This window comes from Schistocerca gregaria, unplaced genomic scaffold, assembly GCF_023897955.1.
Source record: "Schistocerca gregaria isolate iqSchGreg1 unplaced genomic scaffold, iqSchGreg1.2 ptg000066l, whole genome shotgun sequence".
Taxonomy (NCBI): Eukaryota; Metazoa; Arthropoda; class Insecta; order Orthoptera; family Acrididae; genus Schistocerca; species Schistocerca gregaria.
In genome coordinates, this window is record NW_026061707.1 from 7751577 (window position 1) to 7778981 (window position 27405).

General features: G+C 26.9%; 2 long non-coding RNA genes across 2 annotated transcripts; one reads left to right on the forward strand and one right to left on the reverse strand.

Moving 5' to 3' along the window:
- The first annotated feature begins 247 nt into the window (after positions 1-247).
- On the forward strand, positions 248-16400 carry LOC126301302 (uncharacterized). The gene is made up of 2 exons (XR_007553027.1): positions 248-1049; positions 15675-16400. It is a non-coding gene; the product is annotated as an uncharacterized LOC126301302 (long non-coding RNA).
- Positions 10493-27405, reverse strand: LOC126301289 (uncharacterized). Its single transcript, XR_007553014.1, has 2 exons — positions 26721-27405; positions 10493-11109 (listed from the first exon to the last, which is right to left on the reverse strand). It is a non-coding gene; the product is annotated as an uncharacterized LOC126301289 (long non-coding RNA).

A 27405-nucleotide genomic window follows, 5' to 3' on the forward strand; every position in this document is an offset into this window, starting at 1 on the left:
TTTCAACAATAGGATTGATTTCAACATCAACCTTAATTTCATTATACTAAGGACTTAAGTTAATCAAACTAATAACCTTCAAAGTTATAATTAAAAGAATAATCTTTTAGGCCTTAGTAAAATTTTACACCTCTAGAATTGCAGTCTAGAATCATAATTGAATATAAGACCTAAATATGATAAGAGAGAAAACATCTCATAAGTAGATTTACAGTCTACCACCTAAAATTCAGCCATCTTACCGCAAAAATGATTATTCTCAACAAACCATAAGGACATTGGTACTTTATACTTCATATTTGGAGCATGAGCAGGAATAGTAGGAACATCAATAAGAATACTTATTCGTGCTGAACTTGGCCAACCCGGATCTCTAATTGGGGATGACCAGATTTATAATGTTATTATTACAGCTCACGCATTCGTAATAATTTTCTTTATAGTAATACCTATTATAATTGGTGGATTTGGTAATTGACTTGTTCCACTAATAATTGGTGCACCAGATATAGCATTTCCACGAATAAATAATATAAGTTTTTGATTACTACCACCTTCACTAACCCTTCTTCTTACATCTTCTATAGTAGATAATGCTGCTGGTACAGGATGAACAGTTTACCCTCCTCTAGCAGGAGCTATTGCACACGGGGGTGCATCTGTAGATCTAGCTATTTTTTCACTGCACTTAGCAGGTGTATCATCTATTCTTGGTGCAGTGAATTTCATTACAACAGCAATTAATATACGATCAGAAAGTATAACTTTAGATCAAACACCTTTATTTGTATGATCTGTAGCTATTACAGCATTACTTCTCCTTCTTTCACTTCCAGTTTTAGCAGGAGCTATTACTATATTATTAACAGATCGAAATTTAAATACATCATTCTTTGACCCTGCAGGAGGGGGTGACCCAATTCTATATCAACATCTATTTTGATTCTTTGGACACCCAGAAGTTTATATTTTAATTCTACCGGGGTTCGGAATTATTTCACATATTGTATGTCAAGAAAGAGGAAAAATTGAATCATTTGGAACATTAGGTATAATTTATGCTATACTATCAATTGGACTAATAGGATTTAATTTTTATTGCCCTTCCATCATTACGACTATTATATTTACTTGATGATTCAGTAGATGCAATAATTACAATTAAAACCATTGGACGACAATGATATTGAAGATATGAATATTCAGACTTCATAGACGTAGAATTTGACACTTATATAACACCAGAACAAGACCTAGAAAATGATGGATTCCGACTACTAGATGTAGATAACCGAACAATCCTACCAATAAATACAGAAGTACGAGTATTAACAAGAGCATCAGATGTTCTACACTCATGAGCAGTTCCTGCATTAGGGGTTAAAATTGATGCAACGCCAGGTCGGTTAAATCAAGGAACATTCACAATAAATCGACCTGGATTATTCTTTGGACAATGCTCAGAAATCTGTGGAGCAAACCACAGATTTATACCATTTGTAATTGAAAGAACTTCAGTAAATTTATTTATTAAGTGATTATCTAAGATAATTTAAGGAGTTAGTTAAAATAAATAACATTAGAGTGTCAATCTAAAGTAACTAAAAAAAATTAGTACACCTTGAAATTCATCAGATGACTGAAAGTAAGTAATGGTCTCTTAAACCAAATAATAGTAAATTAACGACTACTTCTGATGGGGAAATTATATCCAAATCCCTCAAATATCCCCTCTTATATGATTCTCACTATTCATTATATTTTCAGCTACATTAATCTTGTTTAATCAAATAAACTTCTTCTCATTTAAACCTAACCTTATTAAAAGAGCAGAAAAAGGAACAATTGAAATAAAAAACTTAAATTGAAAATGATAACAAATCTATTCTCAACATTTGACCCATCAACTAACATCTTTCATTTATCATTAAATTGAACTAGAACATTTCTAGGACTATTATTAATCCCATCACTATTTTGACTTACACCATCACGAATTAACATTATCTGAAATAAACTAAATTTAACCTTACATAATGAATTTAAAACACTTCTTGGACCAAAATCATTTAATGGAACAACATTCATTTTCATCTCAATTTTTATTATAATATTATTTAACAATTTCATAGGATTATCCCCTTATATTTTTACTAGAACAAGACATTTAGCATTAACATTTGCAATTGCCCTACCTATATGGCTAAGATTTATATTATTTGGATGAATTAACCATACTAATCATATATTTACACACCTTGTACCACAAGGTACACCGCCTGCATTAATATCATTTATAGTACTAATTGAAACAATTAGTAATGTTATTCGACCAGGTACATTAGCAGTACGGTTGGAAGCAAATATAATTGCAGGACACTTATTATTAACCTTATTAGGAAACACAGGACCATCTATAGCAATAAACTTAATCTCATTACTAATTATTGGACAAATACTTCTATTAATTCTAGAATCAGCAGTAGCAATAATTCAAGCCTATGTTTTCTCAATTCTAAGAACTCTATATTCTAGAGAAGTATATTAAACCTATGTTAACAACTCACTCAAACCACCCATTCCACTTAGTAGACTATAGACCTTGACCATTAACAGGAGCAATTGGAGCAATAGTCCTAGTATCAGGACTAGCAAAATGATTCCACCTATTTAATATTAACTTATTCATAATTGGATTTGGAATTACCCTACTAACTATAATTCAATGATGACGAGATGTAGTACGAGAAGGAACATATCAAGGATTACATACAGGATTTGTATCAATTGGATTACGATGAGGAATAATTTTATTTATTGCATCAGAGGTATTATTTTTCGTTTCTTTTTTTTTGAGCATTCTTTAGAAGAAGATTAGCACCAACAATTGAACTAGGAATACTATGACCTCCAATAGGAATTCAACCCTTTAACCCTATACAAATTCCATTACTTAATACAGCTATTCTTTTAGCATCAGGAGTAACAGTAACATGAGCACATCATAGTTTAATGGAATCTAATCATACTCAAGCACTACAAGGATTATTCTTCACAGTGTTATTAGGACTATACTTTACAATACTTCAAGCATATGAATATTGAGAAGCACCTTTTACCATTGCAGATGCAGTTTATGGATCAACATTCTTTGTTGCAACAGGATTCCATGGTTTACACGTAATTATTGGAACAATCTTTTTATCAACATGTCTACTTCGACACTCAATAAATCAATTTTCACCAAGACATCACTTTGGATTTGAAGCAGCAGCATGATACTGACACTTCGTAGACGTAGTATGATTATTCTTATATATCTCTATTTATTGATGAGGTAGATAATTGTTTTTCTAGTATAAATAGTACATTTGACTTCCAATCAGAAAGCTTGATATAAATCAAGAAAAACAATTCTAATTCTATCAACAAGAGTTTTCATTAGATTTATTATTCCAATAATTGTTATAATCCTGGCAACAACACTATCAAAAAAATTAATTAATGATCGAGAAAAAAGATCACCATTTGAATGTGGGTTTGATCCAAAAAGATCAGCACGAATACCATTCTCAATACGATTCTTCCTAATCGCAGTAATCTTTTTAATTTTTGATGTAGAAATTGCACTAATTCTACCAATTGTAATTATTTTTAAAACTTCAGACATTATAATCTGAACAGTATCAACAATATTTTTTATTCTAGTTCTATTAGGAGGACTATACCATGAATGAAACCAAGGAGTATTACAATGAGCAGAATAAAGGGTTGTAGTTAAATATAACATTTGGGTTGCATTCAAAAAGTTTTGATATTATCAATCAACCTTAAATAGAATAAGAAGCGAAATATTGCAGTCAGTTTCGACCTGGAAGATTGGTATGTACTACCCTTATTCTTATTAATTGAAGCCAAAAAGAGGCGTATTACTGTTAATAATATAATTGAACTATAATAGTTCCAATTAAGGAAATGTAAAGCCAATATGAAAGCTGCTAACTTTTTATATTAGCGGTTAAACTCCGTTAACATTTCTAAAATTTATATAGTTTAAATAAAACATTACATTTTCACTGTAAAAATAATATATCTATATTTATAAATACTTAAAAGTAAAAATACTTCCTTAACATCTTCAGTGTCACGCTCTAATTATAAGCTATTTAAGTAAACGAAAAACAATATTACCAAAATAAATATTCAAAAAATAAAAGTTAAAAGATAAATCTTGAAATTAGAATCATATCAACCTTGAATATAACCAATTAAATAAATAAATAATCTATATAAACTTTGACCACCAAGTAATTCACCTCAACCATAATCAAATGACTTAGATGAATAATAACCTATTTCTAAAGGAATATATCTAATAAACTTAGTTGAAAGAAAAGGTATAAATCATATAGAACCAGCAAATCTAACAAAAGAAAGTATACTTAAAGAAAATAAATTATGAGAAAAATCAAAATTAGAAATAAGATAACCTAAATAAGCACCTAAAATAACAACTGTAATAGTTAAAAACTTTAAATAATAAGGTAAAGCAATCACATGAGGAATAGGAAAAATTAATCAAGATAAAAGACTACCACCAAAACAGCAACAAACAATAGACCAATTATTCCAAATGAAATATAATAACCCTTATTATCAAAAGAAAATCTAGAATAAAAATTATTATCACCAGATATTGAATAATAAAACAAACGAAAAGAATAAGAAGCAGTTAAACCAGTAGAAAAAAAATAAAGAAAAAAATTAAACAATTAATTCATCTTAAACAAACCATCTCAAGAATTAAATCCTTTGAATAAAATCCCGCTAAAAAAGGTATTCCACACAAAGATAAACTAGAAACATTAAAACAAACTGAAGTTAAAGGTATGAAATTAACAATTGATCCTATAAAACGAATATCCTGAGAATCCTTCAAATTATGAATTATTGAACCTGCACATATAAATAATAATGCCTTAAATAAAGCATGAGCCAATAAATGAAAAATGCAAGCTTTGGATAACCTATAGCCAAAATTCTTATTATTAAACCAAGTTGTCTTAAAGTAGAAAGAGCAATAATCTTCTTTAAATCAAACTCAAAATTAGCGCCCAATCCAGCCATAAATATAGTTATACAACCAATTAAAAGTAAAAATCAACCACAATTATAAGTATCCAATATTGGTCTAAAACGAATTAATAAATAAACACCAGCAGTAACAAGAGTAGAAGAATGAACTAAAGCAGAAACAGGAGTAGGAGCTGCTATAGCAGCAGGAAGTCATGAAGAGAAAGGAATCTGAGCTCTCTTAGTTATAGCTGCTAAAACAATTAATATAGTAATGAGCTTTATTTCAAAAGAATTAGAAATAAAATCATAATAATAAATATAATTTCAACCACCAAAATTTAACATTCATGCAATAGAAATTAAAATAGCAACATCACCAATACGATTAGAAAGTGCAGTTAATATACCAGCACTATAAGATTTTACATTTTGATAATAAATAACTAAACAATAAGAAACTAAACCTAAACCATCTCAACCTAATAAAATTCTAATTAAATTAGGACTAATAATTAAAAAACCTATAGAAAGAATAAATATTAAAACAATAATAATAAAACGATTTATATTCTTTTCACCAGATATATAATCCTCTCTATAATAAATAACCAAAGAAGAAATATATATAACAAAAGATATAAAAATAAGAGATATTCAATCCAAAATTAAAGTTATAACAACTATAGAACCATTTAAATTGAAAAGCTCTCACTCAACAAAAACTCTATAATCAATTATTAAATAATAAATACCTAAAATAAAAATTATAGTTCTCGAAATAAACAAAGAAAAAAAACTCAAAGAACAAATAGAAAATAAATTCACGGCCTAAGATGAAACACTTCATATCATTGATTCCACAAAACAATATTTTTAATTAAAATACTTAAGCAAATTAAACAAAGAAATATTCACCCTTTAAACAGAGAATATTTAAAGGCAATCAATGTAAAAGTAAAAGATGATATTCACGAAAATAACCAAGAGAACAAGTATAAACACCAGAATAATAATTCCCATGCTGAGAATAAGAATATATATACAAAGTATAAACAGCTCTAAAAAAAGATAAAAAAATCAAAGCAAAGAATCTAAAAGAAGATCAAGATATAATTCTATTTAATAATCTAATTTCACCTACCAAATTTAAAGAAGGAGGAGCAGCCATATTTGATGATCTTAAAAGAAATCATCATAAAGCCATTCTTGGCATCAAATTAATTATACCCTTGTTAATTAATAATCTTGGTCTACCTAAACGTTCATAAATAATATTAGATAAACAAAATAAACCAGAAGAACATAAACCATGACCAACCATTACAGAAAGAGAACCTACACAACCCCATCAATTCATAGTCATCAATCCACCAATAACCATTCTTATATGAGCAACAGAAGAATATGCAATTAAAGACTTTAAATCAACCTGACGAAAACAAATAAATCTTACAATAACACCCCCAGATAAACCTAAAGACAATCAAAAAACTTTAAACCCAAATAAGAAATAACCTTTATAACACGAAAAATACCATAACCACCTAACTTTAATAAAACACCAGCAAGAATTATTCTACCTGAAATAGGGGCCTCTACATGAGCCTTAGGAAGTCATAAATGAACCAAAAACATAGGTATCTTAACTAAAAAAGCCAAAATTATAAATACATAAAACATAAAATAATAAGAACCAAAATCAACCAATAAAGGAAAATATAAAGTATTAGAAAAATCATAAACCTTAAATAAAACTAATAATAAAGGTAATCTAGCAACCAAAGTATAAAAAATTAAATAAACACCAGCCTGCAAACGCTCAGGTTGATAACCCCAACCCAAAATTAAAAGTAAAGTAGGAACTAATCTAGCCTCAAAAAAAATCTAAAAAGAAAGAAGACTTAATCTAGCAAATGAACAATAAAGCATAATTATTAAAATCAAAACCATAAAAACAAAAAAATTAGAATGATATGAACTTAAATAAACTGAACCTCTAGCAGTGATTATTAAAGAACAAATCCAAAAACTAAGTAAAATTAAACTAAAAGAAAAATAATCAATACCAAAATAATATCTAATTATATTCAAATCAGCATATGAATAAACACAAATTATAAAAACAAAACCCGACAGAAACATTAAAGAATGAACCAACCATCAACAATTATTTAATAAACAAAGAGGGATCAAAAAAATAGTTATAAATAAATACTTTAACATAAAGATAAACCAAAAGAATTAAAAAAATCATTACCATGAGAACGAATTATTGAAACTAAAATAGAAAGACCTAAAGCACCCTCACAAACAGAAAAAACTAAAAAAATAACAGGAAAAAAATAATCATAATCAAACTCAATAAGAAAAACAATAACTAACATAAATAAAGAAAGAACAATATATTCTAATCTCAAAAGAACCATTAATAAATGTTACGTTTAGAAGAAAAAACATAAACACCAGCAAAATAAATCAATAAAGAAGTAAAAATAGAGAATATAAACATTAGTTTTAATAGTTTAAAAAAAACGCCGGTCTTGTAAACCGGAAATAAGTCCAGCCCCCACTTTTAAAACTTCAGAGGTGGAAAAGCTTCCATCATCGGTCCCCAAAACCGGTATTTTAAATAAACTAACCCCTGAAATGATCAAAATAATAATTATATCATTATCAAATGTAATAAATATTAATTTTATTAAATTAAGACACCCAATATCAATAATGCTTTTTATTATCCTTCAAACCTTCCTAGTTGGATTAATAACAGGAACAATAATAGAAAGATATTGATTATCATATATTTTATTTTTAACATTTCTTGGTGGTATACTAGTATTATTTATTTACATTACAAGACTTGCATCAAACGAAATATTTCAGCCTAAATCAATCACTATAATTATTACATTAATAATGTGAGTATTTATCATATTAATATTAATTATTCTAGATATATCTATATTTATAGACTTTTTCAAAAACACCGAAACTATAAATATTGATAATTCAATCAATTATCAAGAAATAACAATATCTTTAGAAAAATTATATAATAGACCAACATTCATTATTACAATAATAATAATAATTTATTTATTTTTAGCACTACTAGCAGTTGTTAAAATCACCAATATTAATCAGGGACCTATTCGTAAAATAAGATAATTACTAATGAATAAACCCTTACGATTAAGACATCCTTTAATTAAAATTATTAATAACTCTTTAATTGACTTACCTGCCCCAACAAATATTTCATTTTGATGAAATTTTGGATCCCTATTAGGGTTATGTTTGGTAATTCAAATCGTAACTGGACTATTTTTAGCTATACATTATACATCAAATATTGAAATAGCATTCAGTAGTGTAGTACACATCTGCCGAGACGTAAATAATGGTTGAATTATCCGAACCTTACACGCAAATGGAGCATCTATATTTTTTATTTGTATTTACTTACATGTAGGACGGGGAATTTACTATGGATCTTATATATATATATGTACATACCTGAATAATTGGTACAGTGATTTTATTTTTAGTTATAGCAACTGCATTTATAGGATATGTCTTACCCTGAGGCCAAATATCTTTTTGAGGTACAACAGTAATTACTAATTTATTATCAGCAATCCCATACTTAGGAACAGATTTAGTCCAATGAGTATGAGGAGGATTCGCTGTTGATAATGCAACATTAAATCGATTCTTCACATTCCATTTTGTATTACCATTTATTATTGCTGCTATAGCAGCAATTCATTTATTTTTTCTTCACCAAACAGGATCTAATAATCCTCTTGGACTAAATGGAGATATTGAAAAAATTCCATTCCATCCATACTTTACCTTTAAGGATTCTATTACATTTGTAATAATAACATCATTATTAATTATACTATGTTTAATTAATCCTTACCTATTAGGAGATCCAGATAACTTTGTACCTGCCAACCCATTAGTAACACCAGTTCACATTCAACCAGAATGATATTTCCTATTTGCATATGCAATTCTACGATCTATCCCTAATAAGTTAGGAGGTGTTATTGCATTATTTTTATCAATTAGAATCTTAATAATTTTACCATTTTATAATAAAACACCATTCCGAGGCATTCAATTTTACCCTATTAATCAAATTTGATTCTGAATTATAGTAGTTGTTGTATGCTTACTAACGTGAATTGGTAAACGACCTGTTGAAGAACCTTATATTATAACAGGTCAAATCTTAACAATTATTTACTTCACATATTTCTTAATAAATGTCCATGTCGCAAACGCATGAGATAAATTAATTAAGGAATAAAGTTAATTAGCTTAGGAAAAGCATATGTTTTGAAAACATAAAATTAGAAGTTTAACTCTTCTATTAACTTTTCTCAAAAAATTTCACTAAACAAATGAGATAAATAAAATCTTTAAACCAACAAAGAAAATAAAAAAATTCAAAGATAAAGGTAAAAAACTTTTTCAAGCTAAGTACATTAATTTATCATAATGGAACCATGGTAATGTTCCACGAACCCAAATAAAACCAAAAGATATAATAGCAAGCTTAATAAAAAATATAAAAGAATAAAAATCACCACCCAAAAAAATTAAAGCAAATAACATTCTTATGAAGACAATTCTAGTATATTCAGCTAAAAAAATTAAAGTAAAACCACCCGCACCATACTCAATATTAAATCCTGAAACTAACTCAGATTCCCCTTCAGCAAAATCAAAAGGAGTACGATTAGTTTCAGCTAAGCAAGAAGCAAAACAAGCTAAAGCTAAAGGAAAAGAAATAATAATAAATCAACAATAAAGCTGATAGTTTATAAAATCAAACATATTAAAACTACCAATTAAAATAATTAAAGACAATAAAATTAAAGCTAAACTAACTTCATAAGAAATTGTTTGAGCAACAGAACGAAGAGAACCTAATAATGAATAATTTGAATTAGAAGATCAACCAGCAATTATAACAGTATAAACACCTAATGTAGTACAACATAAAAAAAATAAAAATCCATAAGAAAAAGAACACATATAAGTTAAATAAGGAAAAATTACTCAAACGGCTAAAGAAATCATTAAATTAAAAACAGGGGAAAATAATAAAGTAGGTAATTAGATATAATAGGAATTGGCTGCTCCTTACAAATTAACTTAATAGCATCTCTAAATGGCTGAGGAATTCCAACAAAACCTACCTTATTTGGACCCTTTCGAATCTGAATATAACCTAAAACCTTACGCTCTAATAAAGTTAAAAAGGCAACACTAATTAAAACACAAATAACCAATAAAAGAAAATTCAAAATAAATATAAATAAATCATAAAGTATCAATACTATTTGTAGAAAAAATCTACATAAATGAATTCTAAATTCAACACATTAATCTGTCAAAATAGTAAATAAATTAATATTAATCAATATAACAAAAAATATTTTAACCATATGGTCCTTTCGTACTAATATGGATTAACAATCTTAGGATAGAAACCGACCTGGCTCACGCCGGTCTGAACTCAGATCATGTAAGAATTTAAAGGTTGAACAGACCTAATCATTGGGCTCCTGCACCCAAAATTTTTCTTAATCCAACATCGAGGTCGCAATCTGCTTTGTCGATATGAGCTCTCAAAAACAATTACGCTGTTATCCCTAAGGTAACTTAATCTTATGATCATAAATTATGGATCAAAATAACAAACATAAATAAATGATATAATAATGAAGAGTTTATCTATTCTTCATGTCACCCCAACAAAACATCATCATTAAATATAGAAAGACAAACAAAAAACTATATAAAAGTAAAATGTCAAGCTCTATAGGGTCTTCTCGTCCTAAAGAAGAATTTAAGCCTTTTGACTCAAAAGTTAAATTCAAAAATTTATTAAGAGACAGTTGATTTCTCGTCAAGCCATTCATTCCAGCCACTAATTAAGAGACTAATGATTATGCTACCTTTGCACGGTCAAAATACCGCGGCTCTTTAAAAATACGCTCAGTGAGCAGGCCAGACCTCAAAATATACACAAGAGGACATGATTTTGATAAACAGGCGGAAATCAATTTTGCCTAGTTCCTTATAATAAGTTCACAAGGTAAAAATTTCATACAAATAAATATACTAATTCTATCATTATTACAAAAATTTTAAAATTAAATTAATAATCTTAATAAAAAACCTAAAATATTTATAAAATCAAAATAAAAAATAATGAACTAAAACGTAATCTTAAAGATAGCTGGTTTAAAGCTTACTATTATATTTCTATAAAATAAATTATAGGTTATTAACTTCAAAGCTTATCCCTTATAGAATAAATAAGTTAATATTTTTACTTAAAAAATTAAATAAAAACAAATAACTTTAAAAAATTAAATTTTTTGTTAAGAAACTAGATATATTGGGAAACGATTAACATCTCATTTCTATAAATATTTTAATAATAATTATGATACATTAACTATAAATTATTTATAAATCAACCCAAATCGAGACAAGTAAAATAAATACTAAAATTTTGATAAACCCTGATACAAAAGGTACAATAAATAAAATCTACTTAAAAAAATGTAAAATAATATTTCATAAAACACTTACATTACCAATAAACTATAATTTAAAAAATCAATTCTATAAAATATACTAAGACAAAAATACAATAAAATTATTTATATTAAATAATTAAATAAACAAAAAATAAATATAATAAAATAAATAATCAAGATATCCTGATTTGCACAGAAAAATTTTCAGTGTAAATGAAACACTTTACTAATAAGTTATATCTTGAAACTCTTCCTAGATACACTTTCCAGTACATCTACTATGTTACGACTTATCTCATCTAAATTGAAGCTACTTTAAAATAAAATAGAATAATCAATAATGAGAGCGACGGGCGATGTGTACACATCTCAGAGCCAATATCAGTTAAATTAAATAAATTAAATTACTATCAAATCCACCTTCATTAACAGTATTTCACTATCAAATCCGTTATAAACAAAAATCTATTGTAACCCACCTCCTCTTAACTATAAGCTGCACCTTGACCTGAAATATTTTATAATTATAAATCTTGAGAATTATAACTCTAAAAAGATTCTCTGATAACGGAGATATACAAGCAAATAAATTAAGTAGAGTAAATCGTGTATTATCAATCATGGGGTAGGTTCCTCTGAATGGAATGAGATACCGCCAAATTCTTTGGGTTTAAAGACCTTAACTAATAGTACCCTGGTAAATATAATTAACATTTAAAATAATAGGGTATCTAATCCTAGTTTATTATTTAAATTTCACAGATTCATAAAAAGGGCCACAAATAAATTTTAACATTTCACCTTACAAATTTATATTTCAACCCTAATAATATAAACAACTGTTTTAACCAATAATATTCACTTGTATCAATTGTATAACCGCGGCTGCTGGCACGAATTATGCCGATACTAAATCAATTGCTAAATCCAAAATCACTTGATAATTAAATCAAATTACTGCAAAAAGAACATTTAGTCTAACAAAACTTACATATAATACAAAGAAAAAGTGAATAAACAAGCAAGAATAAAACTTTTAAAAATAAAAAATAAGAAAATTTTAAATCTATTAATTCAGGAAAAAATAAAAGATTCACATATTTAAAGAAAAAAAAAAGAAAAAAACCACAAACATTAACAAAAAAAAAGAAACGCCCCTATGTATGACCACAACAACTTCTCTATTATATATAATTAAAGATTAATATGGAACATGTATAGCAATAAATGTATTATATTCTTTCTTATTTAATCTTTCTTTTCACTAATAAATAAAGAAAGATTAAATAATATAATAAATATATTTTATACAATTATGTAATTTAATATAATATGTTATTAATATGAATTCTTTTTTTTATATTAAGTTAACTTTCATATATATTAGTTAAATAATCTAATTATAGATAATTTACATAATTATATTATTATAATTAATATAATTATTTATATTAATTATAATATTTTATATTTAAATTAATAATTTTAGTTATTATATCCAATTATAATAATATTAAATATTAAATTACATATTATTATATATATTATATTATAATAACCTATTTTAAGCTAAAAACATAAGTAGCTATAATCCTAGGTAAATAATTGCATTAAAATAATCAATTGATAATGGTAAGATGAACTTATAATACTTTAATTTCAATTAAATGTAATATATTAATATAAATTATGTATTATATATATATATATATATAAATAAAATGAGCAGGATAAATTAATCCTAATTAAACAAAATAATACATAAAAGAATTTCAAAAAAAAACTTTCGATTTATATATAAATAAATGAAGTGCCTGATTAAAGGGTTACCTTGATAGGGTAAATAAAGTAAATAAAATTACCTTCATTAAAATTACATAAGAATGAATTAAACTACCTCCTTTAGTATCAAAAACTAACGTGCATCATACACCTTAATGTAAAAAGGTAAGCTAAACAAGCTAATGGGTTCATACCCCATTTATAGAGGTATCAATCCTCTCCTTTTTAATGACCAACAACTCTACAAAACTTCTCTTCCTATCAACATTAATGATAGGAACGATCCTGTCCATTTCATCAAATTCCTGATTTGGGGTTTGAATAGGACTTGAGATCAACTTACTTTCATTTATTCCGCTCCTAACAAGAAATAAAAATATAATAATAAATGAATCATCAATTAAATATTTTATTGTCCAAGCAATAGCATGGACAATATTATTATTTTCAATTTTGCTGATTCAAATAAAATATCCCATGGGATGGGAAACAGAATTTATCCCATCAATAATAATTAGATCTAGACTATTATTAAAGATTGGAGCTGCACCTTTCCATTTCTGATTTCCAGAAGTTATAGGAGCATCAAGATGAAATAATTGTTTAACATTAATAACATGACAAAAAATCGCCCCAATAATGGTCTTATCTTATTGTATTCAATTAAGAACTTTTATTTGAACAATTATTATCTTAAGAATTATTATTGGGGCAATAGGAGGTTTAAATCAAACATCCTTACGACAACTTTTAGCATATTCATCAATCAGACATCTAGGTTGAATAATTAGATCATTAACAGTCAGAGAAAACATCTGAGAACTATACTTCATTATTTACTCACTATTAAGATTAATTATAGTTTTATTATTTAAGCAAATAAATTTATTTTTCATAAATCAAATTTATTCAGCCAGAAATATAAAAACCGAAATTAAATTCATAATATTCTTATCTTTATTATCTTTAGGTGGACTACCACCATTCCTTGGATTCTTACCAAAATGAATTGTAATACAATCATTAATAGAAAACAATATAACAACTATTATAACTATTATAGTTGTATTAACTACAATTACACTCTACTACTATATACGTATTAGATTCTCAGCTCTAATTATATCATACACATAAAATTCGTGATCTATAAAGATAAAGTCCCAAAAATCAAGAATCATTCTTCCTATAACAGTAATAATTTCAACAATAGGATTGATTTCAACATCAACCTTAATTTCATTATACTAAGGACTTAAGTTAATCAAACTAATAACCGTCAAAGTTATAATTAAAAGAATAATCTTTTAGGCCTTAGTAAAATTGTACACCTCTAGAATTGCAGTCTAGAATCATAATTGAATATAAGACCTAAATATGATAAGAGAGAAAACATCTCATAAGTAGATTTACAGTCTACCACCTAATATTCAGCCATCTTACCGCAAAAATGATTATTCTCAACAAACCATAAGGACATTGGTACTTTATACTTCATATTTGGAGCATGAGCAGGAATAGTAGGAACATCAATAAGAATACTTATTCGTGCTGAACTTGGCCAACCCGGATCTCTAATTGGGGATGACCAGATTTATAATGTTATTATTACAGCTCACGCATTCGTAATAATTTTCTTTATAGTAATACCTATTATAATTGGTGGATTTGGTAATTGACTTGTTCCACTAATAATTGGTGCACCAGATATAGCATTTCCACGAATAAATAATATAAGTTTTTGATTACTACCACCATCACTAACCCTTCTTCTTACATCTTCTATAGTAGATAATGGTGCTGGTACAGGATGAACAGTTTACCCTCCTCTAGCAGGAGCTATTGCACACGGGGGTGCATCTGTAGATCTAGCTATTTTTTCACTGCACTTAGCAGGTGTATCATCTATTCTTGGTGCAGTGAATTTCATTACAACAGCAATTAATATACGATCAGAAAGTATAACTTTAGATCAAACACCTTTATTTGTATGATCTGTAGCTATTACAGCATTACTTCTCCTTCTTTCACTTCCAGTTTTAGCAGGAGCTATTACTATATTATTAACAGATCGAAATTTAAATACATCATTCTTTGACCCTGCAGGAGGGGGTGACCCAATTCTATATCAACATCTATTTTGATTCTTTGGACACCCAGAAGTTTATATTTTAATTCTACCGGGGTTCGGAATTATTTCACATATTGTATGTCAAGAAAGCGGAAAAATTGAATCATTTGGAACATTAGGTATAATTTATGCTATACTATCAATTGGACTAATAGGATTTATTGTATGAGCACATCATATATTTACAGTAGGAATGGATGTTGACACACGAGCATATTTTACATCAGCAACAATAATTATTGCTGTACCTACAGGAATTAAGGTATTTAGATGATTAGCTACATTATATGGAACTAAATTCAAGTTCAATCCACCATTATTATGAGCTCTAGGATTTATTTTCCTATTTACAATTGGTGGATTAACAGGATTAGTATTAGCAAATTCATCACTTGATATTGTATTACATGATACATATTATGTAGTAGCCCACTTTCATTATGTATTATCTATAGGAGCAGTATTTGCAATTATAGGAGGTGTCATTCAATGATATCCACTATTTACAGGATTAACTATAAATAATACATGATTAAAAATCCAATTTACAATTATATTCATTGGAGTAAATTTAACATTCTTTCCTCAACACTTCCTAGGATTAGCAGGAATACCTCGACGATACTCTGACTACCCAGACGCATATACATCATGAAACGTAGTATCAAGAATTGGGTCTACAATTTCTATTGTAGGAATCATTATATTCATTGTAATTATATGAGAAAGAATGATTACAAACAGAGCAACTATATTTAGAGCTAACATAAGAAGATCAACAGAATGACTACAAAATAACCCTCCTGCAGAACATAGTTACTCAGAATTACCATTAATCTCTAGATTCTAATATGGCAGATTAGTGCAGTAGATTTAAGCTCTACAAATAAAGGTTTGACCTTTTATTAGAATATATTTATTAATGGCAACATGATCAAATTTATCTCTTCAAGATGGAGCTTCACCATTAATGGAGCAATTATCATTCTTTCATGATCATACTATGGTCGTATTATTATTAATTACAGTAATTGTAGGTTATGCCCTAAGTTATATATTATTTATTGCCTATACTAACCGTAATATACTTCATGGACATTTAATTGAAACAATCTGAACAGCTTTACCAGCAATTACATTAATTTTTATTGCCCTTCCATCATTACGACTATTATATTTACTTGATGATTCAGTAGATGCAATAATTACAATTAAAACCATTGGACGACAATGATATTGAAGATATGAATATTCAGACTTCATAGACGTAGAATTTGACACTTATATAACACCAGAACAAGACCTAGAAAATGATGGATTCCGACTACTAGATGTAGATAACCGAACAATCCTACCAATAAATACAGAAGTACGAGTATTAACAAGAGCATCAGATGTTCTACACTCATGAGCAGTTCCTGCATTAGGGGTTAAAATTGATGCAACGCCAGGTCGGTTAAATCAAGGAACATTCACAATAAATCGACCTGGATTATTCTTTGGACAATGCTCAGAAATCTGTGGAGCAAACCACAGATTTATACCAATTGTAATTGAAAGAACTTCAGTAAATTTATTTATTAAGTGATTATCTAAGATAATTTAAGGAGTTAGTTAAAATAAATAACATTAGAGTGTCAATCTAAAGTAACTAAAAAAAATTAGTACACCTTGAAATTCATCAGATGACTGAAAGTAAGTAATGGTCTCTTAAACCAAATAATAGTAAATTAACGACTACTTCTGATGGGGAAATTATATCCAAATCCCTCAAATATCCCCTCTTATAGGATTCTCACTATTCATTATATTTTCAGCTACATTAATCTTGTTTAATCAAATAAACTTCTTCTCATTTAAACCTAACCTTATTAAAAGAGCAGAAAAAGGAACAATTGAAATAAAAAACTTAAATTGAAAATGATAACAAATCTATTCTCAACATTTGACCCATCAACTAACATCTTTAATTTATCATTAAATTGAACTAGAACATTTCTAGGACTATTATTAATCCCATCACTATTTTGACTTACACCATCAAGAATTAACATTATCTGAAATAAACTAAATTTAACCTTACATAATGAATTTAAAACACTTCTTGGACCAAAATCATTTAATGGAACAACATTCATTTTCATCTCAATTTTTATTATAATATTATTTAACAATTTCATAGGATTATTCCCTTATATTTTTACTAGAACAAGACATTTAGCATTAACATTTGCAATTGCCCTACCTATATGGCTAAGATTTATATTATTTGGATGAATTAACCATACTAATCATATATTTACACACCTTGTACCACAAGGTACACCGCCTGCATTAATATCATTTATAGTACAAATTGAAACAATTAGTAATGTTATTCGACCAGGTACATTAGCAGTACGGTTGGCAGCAAATATAATTGCAGGACACTTATTATTAACCTTATTAGGAAACACAGGACCATCTATAGCAATAAACTTAATCTCATTACTAATTATTGGACAAATACTTCTATTAATTCTAGAATCAGCAGTAGCAATAATTCAAGCCTATGTTTTCTCAATTCTAAGAACTCTATATTCTAGAGAAGTATATTAAACCTATGTTAACAACTCACTCAAACCACCCATTCCACTTAGTAGACTATAGACCTTGACCATTAACAGGAGCAATTGGAGCAATAGTCCTAGTATCAGGACTAGCAAAATGATTCCACCTATTTAATATTAACTTATTCATAATTGGATTTGGAATTACCCTACTAACTATAATTCAATGATGACGAGATGTAGTACGAGAAGGAACATATCAAGGATTACATACAGGATTTGTATCAATTGGATTACGATGAGGAATAATTTTATTTATTGCATCAGAGGTATTATTTTTCGTTTCTTTTTTTTGAGCATTCTTTAGAAGAAGATTAGCACCAACAATTGAACTAGGAATACTATGACCTCCAATAGGAATTCAACCCTTTAACCCTATACAAATTCCATTACTTAATACAGCTATTCTTTTAGCATCAGGAGTAACAGTAACATGAGCACATCATAGTTTAATGGAATCTAATCATACTCAAGCACTACAAGGATTATTCTTCACAGTGTTATTAGGACTATACTTTACAATACTTCAAGCATATGAATATTGAGAAGCACCTTTTACCATTGCAGATGCAGTTTATGGATCAACATTCTTTGTTGCAACAGGATTCCATGGTTTACACGTAATTATTGGAACAATCTTTTTATCAACATGTCTACTTCGACACTCAATAAATCAATTTTCACCAAGACATCACTTTGGATTTGAAGCAGCAGCATGATACTGACACTTCGTAGACGTAGTATGATTATTCTTATATATCTCTATTTATTGATGAGGTAGATAATTGTTTTTCTAGTATAAATAGTACATTTGACTTCCAATCAGAAAGCTTGATATAAATCAAGAAAAACAATTCTAATTCTATCAACAAGAGTTTTCATTAGATTTATTATTCCAATAATTGTTATAATCCTGGCAACAACACTATCAAAAAAATTACTTAATGATCGAGAAAAAAGATCACCATTTGAATGTGGGTTTGATCCAAAAAGATCAGCACGAATACCATTCTCAATACGATTCTTCCTAATCGCAGTAATCTTTTTAATTTTTGATGTAGAAATTGCACTAATTCTACCAATTGTAATTATTTTTAAAACTTCAGACATTATAATCTGAACAGTATCAACAATATTTTTTATTCTAGTTCTATTAGGAGGACTATACCATGAATGAAACCAAGGAGCATTACAATGAGCAGAATAAAGGGTTGTAGTTAAATATAACATTTGGGTTGCATTCAAAAAGTATTGATATTATCAATCAACCTTAAATAGAATAAGAAGCGAAATATTGCAGTCAGTTTCGACCTGGAAGATTGGTATGTACTACCCTTATTCTTATTAATTGAAGCCAAAAATAGGCGTATTACTGTTAATAATATAATTGAACTATAATAGTTCCAATTAAGGAAATGTAAAGCCAATATGAAAGCTGCTAACTTTTTATATTAGCGGTTAAACTCCGTTAACATTTCTAAAATTTATATAGTTTAAATAAAACATTACATTTTCACTGTAAAAATAATATATCTATATTTATAAATACTTAAAAGTAAAAATACTTCCTTAACATCTTCAGTGTCACGCTCTAATTATAAGCTATTTAAGTAAACGAAAAACAATATTACCAAAATAAATATTCAAAAAATAAAAGTTAAAAGATAAATCTTGAAATTAGAATCATATCAACCTTGAATATAACCAATTAAATAAATAAATAATCTATATAAACCTTGACCACCAAGTAATTCACCTCAACCATAATCAAATGACTTAGATGAATAATAACCTATTTTTAAAGGAATATATCTAATAAACTTAGTTGAAAGAAAAGGTATAAATCATATAGAACCAGCAAATCTAACAAAAGAAAGTATACTTCAAGAAAATAAATTATGAGAAAAATCAAAATTAGAAATAAGATAACCTAAATAAGCACCTAAAATAACAACTGTAATAGTTAAAAACTTTAAATAATAAGGTAAAGCAATCACATGAGGAATAGGAAAAATTAATCAAGATAAAAGACTACCACCAAAAACAGCAACAAACAATAGACCAATTATTCCAAATGAAATATAATAACCCTTATCATCAAAAGAAAATCTAGAATAAAAATTATTATCACCAGATATTGAATAATAAAACAAACGAAAAGAATAAGAAGCAGTTAAACCAGTAGAAAAAAAAATAAAGAAAAAAAATTAAACAATTAATTCATCTTAAACAAACCATCTCAAGAATTAAATCCTTTGAATAAAATCCCGCTAAAAAAGGTATTCCACACAAAGATAAACTAGAAACATTAAAACAAACTGAAGTTAAAGGTATGAAATTAACAATTGATCCTATAAAACGAATATCCTGAGAATCCTTCAAATTATGAATTATTGAACCTGCACATATAAATAATAATGCCTTAAATAAAGCATGAGCCAATAAATGAAAAAATGCAAGCTTTGGATAACCTATAGCCAAAATTCTTATTATTAAACCAAGTTGTCTTAAAGTAGAAAGAGCAATAATCTTCTTTAAATCAAACTCAAAATTAGCGCCCAATCCAGCCATAAATATAGTTATACAACCAATTAAAAGTAAAAATCAACCACAATTATAAGTATCCAATATTGGTCTAAAACGAATTAATAAATAAACACCAGCAGTAACAAGAGTAGAAGAATGAACTAAAGCAGAAACAGGAGTAGGAGCTGCTATAGCAGCAGGAAGTCATGAAGAGAAAGGAATCTGAGCTCTCTTAGTTATAGCTGCTAAAACAATTAATATAGTAATGAGCTTTATTTCAAAAGAATTAGAAATAAAATCATAATAATAAATATAATTTCAACCACCAAAATTTAACATTCATGCAATAGAAATTAAAATAGCAACATCACCAATACGATTAGAAAGTGCAGTTAATATACCAGCACTATAAGATTTTACATTTTGATAATAAATAACTAAACAATAAGAAACTAAACCTAAACCGTCTCAACCTAATAAAATTCTAATTAAATTAGGACTAATAATTAAAAAACCTATAGAAAGAATAAATATTAAAACAATAATAATAAAACGATTTATATTCTTTTCACCAGATATATAATCCTCTCTATAATAAATAACCAAAGAAGAAATATATATAACAAAAGATATAAAAATAAGAGATATTCAATCCAAAATTAAAGTTATAACAACTATAGAACCATTTAAATTGAAAAGCTCTCACTCAACAAAAACTCTATAATCAATTATTAAATAATAAATACCTAAAATAAAAATTATAGTTCTCGAAATAAACAAAGAAAAAAAACTCAAAGAACAAATAGAAAATAAATTCACGGCCTAAGATGAAAAACTTCATATCATTGATTCCACAAAACAATATTTTTAATTAAAATGCTTAAGCAAACTAAACAAAGAAATATTCACCCTTTAAACAGAGAATATTTAAAGGCAATCAATGTAAAAGTAAAAGATGATATTCACGAAAATAACCAAGAGAACAAGTATAAACACCAGAATAATAATTCCCATGCTGAGAATAAGAATATATATACAAAGTATAAACAGCTCTAAAAAAAGATAAAAAAATCAAAGCAAAGAATCTAAAAGAAGATCAAGATATAATTCTATTTAATAATCTAATTTCACCTACCAAATTTAAAGAAGGAGGAGCAGCCATATTTGATGATCTTAAAAGAAATCATCATAAAGCCATTCTTGGCATCAAATTAATTATACCCTTGTTAATTAATAATCTTCGTCTACCTAAACGTTCATAAATAATATTAGATAAACAAAATAAACCAGAAGAACATAAACCATGACCAACCATTAGAGAAAGAGAACCTACACAACCTCATCAATTCATAGTCATCAATCCACCAATAACCATTCTTATATGAGCAACAGAAGAATATGCAATTAAAGACTTTAAGTCAACCTGACGAAAACAAATAAATCTTAAAATAACACCCCTAGATAAACCTAAAGACAATCAAAAATAACTAAACTTTAAACCCAAATAAGAAATAACCTTTATAACACGAAAAATACCATAACCACCTAACTTTAATAAAACACCAGCAAGAATTATTCTACCTGAAATAGGGGCCTCTACATGAGCCTTAGGAAGTCATAAATGAACCAAAAACATAGGTATCTTAACTAAAAGAGCCAAAATTATAAATACATAAAACATAAAATAATAAGAACCAAAATCAACCAATAAAGGAAAATATAAAGTATTAGAAAAATCATAAACCTTAAATAAAACTAATAATAAAGGTAATCTAGCAACCAAAGTATAAAAAATTAAATAAACACCAGCCTGCAAACGCTCAGGTTGATAACCCCAACCCAAAATTAAAAGTAAAGTAGGAACTAATCTAGCCTCAAAAAAAATATAAAAAGAAAGAAGACTTAATCTAGCAAATGAACAATAATGCATAATTATTAAAATCAAAACCATAAAAACAAAAAAAATTAGAATGATATGAACTTAAATAAACTGAACCTCTAGCAGTGATTATTAAATGACAAATCCAAAAACTAAGTAAAATTAAACTAAAAGAAAAATAATCAATACCAAAATAATATCTAATTATATTCAAATCAGCATATGAATAAACACAAATTATAAAAACAAAACCCGACAGAAACATTAAAGAATGAACCAACCATCAACAATTATTTAATAAACAAAGAGGGATCAAAAAAATAGTTATAAATAAATACTTTAACATAAAGATAAACCAAAAGAATTAAAAAAATCATTACCATGAGAACGAATTATTGAAACTAAAATAGAAAGACCTAAAGCACCCTCACAAACAGAAAAAACTAAAAAAATAACAGGAAAAAAATAATCATAATCAAACTCAATAAGAAAAACAATAACTAACATAAATAAAGAAAGAACAATATATTCTAATCTCAAAAGAACCATTAATAAATGTTTACGTTTAGAAGAAAAAACATAAACACCAGCAAAATAAATCAATAAAGAAGTAAAAATAGAGAATATAAACATTAGTTTTAATAGTTTAAAAAAAACGCCGGTCTTGTAAACCGGAAATAAGTCCAGCCCCCACTTTTAAAACTTCAGAGGTGGAAAAGCTTCCAAAGCTCCCCAAAACCGGTATTTTAAATAAACTAACCCCTGAAATGATCAAAATAATAATTATATCATTATCAAATGTAATAAATATTAATTTTATTAAATTAAGACACCCAATATCAATAATGCTTTTTATTATCCTTCAAACCTTCCTAGTTGGATTAATAACAGGAACAATAATAGAAAGATATTGATTATCATATATTTTATTTTTAACATTTCTTGGTGGTATACTAGTATTATTTATTTACATTACAAGAATTGCATCAAACGAAATATTTCAGCCTAAATCAATCACTATAATTATTACATTAATAATGTGAGTATTTATCATATTAATATTAATTATTCTAGATATATCTATATTTATAGACTTTTTCAAAAACACCGAAACTATAAATATTGATAATTCAATCAATTATCAAGAAATAACAATATCTTTAGAAAAATTATATAATAGACCAACATTCATTATTACAATAATAATAATAATTTATTTATTTTTAGCACTACTAGCAGTTGTTAAAATCACCAATATTAATCAGGGACCTATTCGTAAAATAAGATAATTACTAATGAATAAACCCTTACGATTAAGACATCCTTTAATTAAAATTATTAATAACTCTTTAATTGACTTACCTGCCCCAACAAATATTTCATTTTGATGAAATTTTGGATCCCTATTAGGGTTATGTTTGGTAATTCAAATCGTAACTGGACTATTTTTAGCTATACATTATACATCAAATATTGAAATAGCATTCAGTAGTGTAGTACACATCTGCCGAGACGTAAATAATGGTTGAATTATCCGAACCTTACACGCAAATGGAGCATCTATATTTTTTATTTGTATTTACTTACATGTAGGACGGGGAATTTACTATGGATCTTATATATATATACATACCTGAATAATTGGTACAGTGATTTTATTTTTAGTTATAGCAACTGCATTTATAGGATATGTCTTACCCTGAGGCCAAATATCTTTTTGAGGTGCAACAGTAATTACTAATTTATTATCAGCAATCCCATACTTAGGAACAGATTTAGTCCAATGAGTATGAGGAGGATTCGCTGTTGATAATGCAACATTAAATCGATTCTTCACATTCCATTTTGTATTACCATTTATTATTGCTGCTATAGCAGCAATTCATTTATTTTTTCTTCACCAAACAGGATCTAATAATCCTCTTGGACTAAATGGAGATATTGAAAAAATTCCATTCCATCCATACTTTACCTTTAAGGATTCTATTACATTTGTAATAATAACATCATTATTAATTATACTATGTTTAATTAATCCTTACCTATTAGGAGATCCAGATAACTTTGTACCTGCCAACCCATTAGTAACACCAGTTCACATTCAACCAGATTGATATTTCCTATTTGCATATGCAATTCTACGATCTATCCCTAATAAGTTAGGAGGTGTTATTGCATTATTTTTATCAATTGGAATCTTAATAATTTTACCATTTTATAATAAAACACCATTCCGAGGCATTCAATTTTACCCTATTAATCAAATTTTATTCTGAATTATAGTAGTTGTTGTATGCTTACTAACGTGAATTGGTAAACGACCTGTTGAAGAACCTTATATTATAACAGGTCAAATCTTAACAATTATTTACTTCACATATTTCTTAATTAATGTCCATGTCGCAAACGCATGAGATAAATTAATTAAGGAATAAAGTTAATTAGCTTAGGAAAAGCATATGTTTTGAAAACATAAAATTAGAAGTTTAACTCTTCTATTAACTTTTCTCAAAAAATTTCACTAAACAAATGAGATAAATAAAATCTTTAAACCAACAAAGAAAATAAAAAAAATCAAAGATAAAGGTAAAAAACTTTTTCAAGCTAAGTACATTAATTTATCATAACGGAACCGTGGTAATGTTCCACGAACCCAAATAAAACCAAAAGATATAATAGCAAGCTTAATAAAAAATATAAAAGAATAAAAATCACCGCCCAAAAAAATTAAAGCCAATAACATTCTTATGAAGACAATTCTAGTATATTCAGCTAAAAAAATTAAAGTAAAACCACCCGCACCATACTCAATATTAAATCCTGAAACTAACTCAGATTCCTCTTCAGCAAAATCAAAAGGAGTACGATTAGTTTCAGCTAAGCAAGAAGCAAAACAAGCTAAAGCTAAAGGAAAAGAAATAATAATAAATCAACAATAAAGCTGATAGTTTATAAAATCAAACATATTAAAACTACCAATTAAAATAATTAAAGACAATAAAATTAAAGCTAAACTAACTTCATAAGAAATTGTTTGAGCAACAGAACGAAGAGAACCTAATAATGAATAATTTGAATTAGAAGATCAACCAGCAATTATAACAGTATAAACACCTAATCTAGTACAACATAAAAAAAATAAAAATCCATAAGAAAAAGAACACATATAAGTTAAATAAGGAAAAATTACTCAAACGGCTAAAGAAATCATTAAATTAAAAACAGGGGAAAAATAATAAAGTAGGTAATTAGATATAATAGGAATTGGCTGCTCCTTACAAATTAACTTAATAGCATCTCTAAATGGCTGAGGAATTCCAACAAAACCTACCTTATTTGGACCCTTTCGAATCTGAATATAACCTAAAACCTTACGCTCTAATAAAGTTAAAAAGGCAACACTAATTAAAACACAAATAACCAATAAAAGAAAATTCAAAATAAATATAAATAAATCATAAAGTATCAATACTATTTGTAGAAAAAATCTACATAAATGAATTCTAAATTCAACACATTAATCTGTCAAAATAGTAAATAAATTAATATTAATCAATATAACAAAAAATATTTTAACCATATGGTCCTTTCGTACTAATATGGATTAACAATCTTAGGATAGAAACCGACCTGGCTCACGCCGGTCTGAACTCAGATCATGTAAGAATTTAAAGGTCGAACAGACCTAATCATTGGGCTCCTGCACCCAAAATTTTTCTTAATCCAACATCGAGGTCGCAATCTGCTTTGTCGATATGAGCTCTCAAAAACAATTACGCTGTTATCCCTAAGGTAACTTAATCTTATGATAATAAATTATGGATCAAAATAACAAACATAAATAAATGATATAATAATGAAGAGTTTATCTATTCTTCATGTCACCCCAACAAAACATCATCATTAAATATAGAAAGACAAACAAAAAACTATATAAAAGTAAAATGTCAAGCTCTATAGGGTCTTCTCGTCCTAAAGAAGAATTTAAGCCTTTTGACTCAAAAGTTAAATTCAAAAATTTATTAAGAGACAGTTGATTTCTCATCAAGCCATTCATTCCAGCCACTAATTAAGAGACTAATGATTATGCTACCTTTGCACGGTCAAAATACAGCGGCTCTTTAAAAATACGCTCAGTGAGCAGGCCAGACCTCAAAGTATAAACAAGAGGACATGTTTTTGATAAACAGGTGGAAATCAATTTTGCCTAGTTCCTTATAATAAGTTCACAAGGTAAAAATTTCATACAAATAAATATACTAATTCTATCATTATTACAAAAATTTTAAAATTAAATTAATAATCTTAATAAAAAACCTAAAATATTTATAAAATCAAAATAAAAAATAATGAACTAAAACGTAATCTTAAAGATAGCTGGTTTAAAGCTTACTATTATATTTCTATAAAATAAATTATAGGTTATTAACTTCAAAGCTTATCCCTTAAAGAATAAATAAGTTAATATTTTTACTTAAAAAATTAAATAAAAACAAATAACTTTAAAAAATTAAATTTTTTCTTAAGAAACTAGATATCTTGGGAAACGATTAACATCTCATTTCTATAAATAATTTAATAATAATTATGATACATTAACTATAAATTATTTATAAATCAACCCAAATCGAGACAAGTAAAATAAATACTAAAATTTTGATAAACCCTGATACAAAAGGTACAATAAATAAAATCTACTTAAAAAAATTTAAAATAATATTTCATAAAACACTTACATTACCAATAAACTATAATTTAAAAAATCAATTCTATAAAATATACTAAGACAAAAATACAATAAAATTATTTATATTAAATAATTAAATAAACAAAAAA